Source organism: Canis aureus, chromosome 10 (genome assembly GCF_053574225.1).
Source record: "Canis aureus isolate CA01 chromosome 10, VMU_Caureus_v.1.0, whole genome shotgun sequence".
Lineage (NCBI taxonomy): Eukaryota > Metazoa > Chordata > Mammalia > Carnivora > Canidae > Canis > Canis aureus.
This window is the reverse complement of record NC_135620.1, coordinates 52,021,740-52,022,491: the sequence shown is the minus strand read 5'-3', so window position 1 is coordinate 52,022,491 and position 752 is coordinate 52,021,740. Positions and strand designations below refer to the sequence as shown.

At 44.3% G+C, this 752-nt stretch overlaps 1 non-coding gene across 1 annotated transcript; it reads left to right on the top strand.

Annotated features, from left to right (window-relative positions):
* Positions 1 to 220: 220 nt before the first annotated feature.
* Positions 221 to 327, top strand: LOC144322828 (U6 spliceosomal RNA). The gene has a single exon (XR_013388445.1). It is a non-coding gene; the product is annotated as a U6 spliceosomal RNA (small nuclear RNA).
* Positions 328 to 752: the final 425 nt, after the last annotated feature.

Genomic DNA, 752 nt, shown 5'->3' with positions numbered 1-752 from the left:
TAGGTACTGTGTATCCAGCACTTAGTGTGTTGGTGCTATGAGTCACCTACACCTTGTAGCAATTTTATGCAACCCGATAATATTTTTCAAAGCCATTTTTAGAATTCATAGGTAATATAACCAATCTGCATCATGGTTTCATAATATTAAACCAAAAAAATGCCGTAACCAATTTAAAGGAGGAAATAAAAGGTATCTAAAATACAAGAATATATATTCTGTGCTTGCTTGGGCAGCACAGAAACTAAAATTGGAGCCATACAGAGATGATTAGCATGCCCCCTGTGCAAGGACAACATGTAAATCTGTGAAGCACTCAATATGGAAATGCTATTTCCCCAACTGACCCCAACTGACAGGTATGATGAAGCAGCCCTTCCCTGTGAATGGGTAACAACTCTGAATGCATACTGATGCAGATATGTTACACCATTGGCTCCAGTACCACCAGCACCGTTGCCACTCACTTATGCCTTCTGCAGTGGTTAACTCTCCTGCTAAAGTTCTAAAGAAAACAGTCCAGTCTTCCCTTGACTGACATGGTACCCTGCTGTCTTTCGCTTCCCCCTCCAGATCCATTCTCCCCCACTTCTCTACCCTGCTCTTGGCCCTGGGAGCCTGACATACCAACCACACTCATGCCCTCTGATTTCCTGTTGGGTCTGGCCACTGAAAGCCCTGACAGGAGATGGAGTGAGGGAGGAAAGGGAGCTTGGGGTTTTTATCCTTCTGCCTACCTTCCTGTCTATATC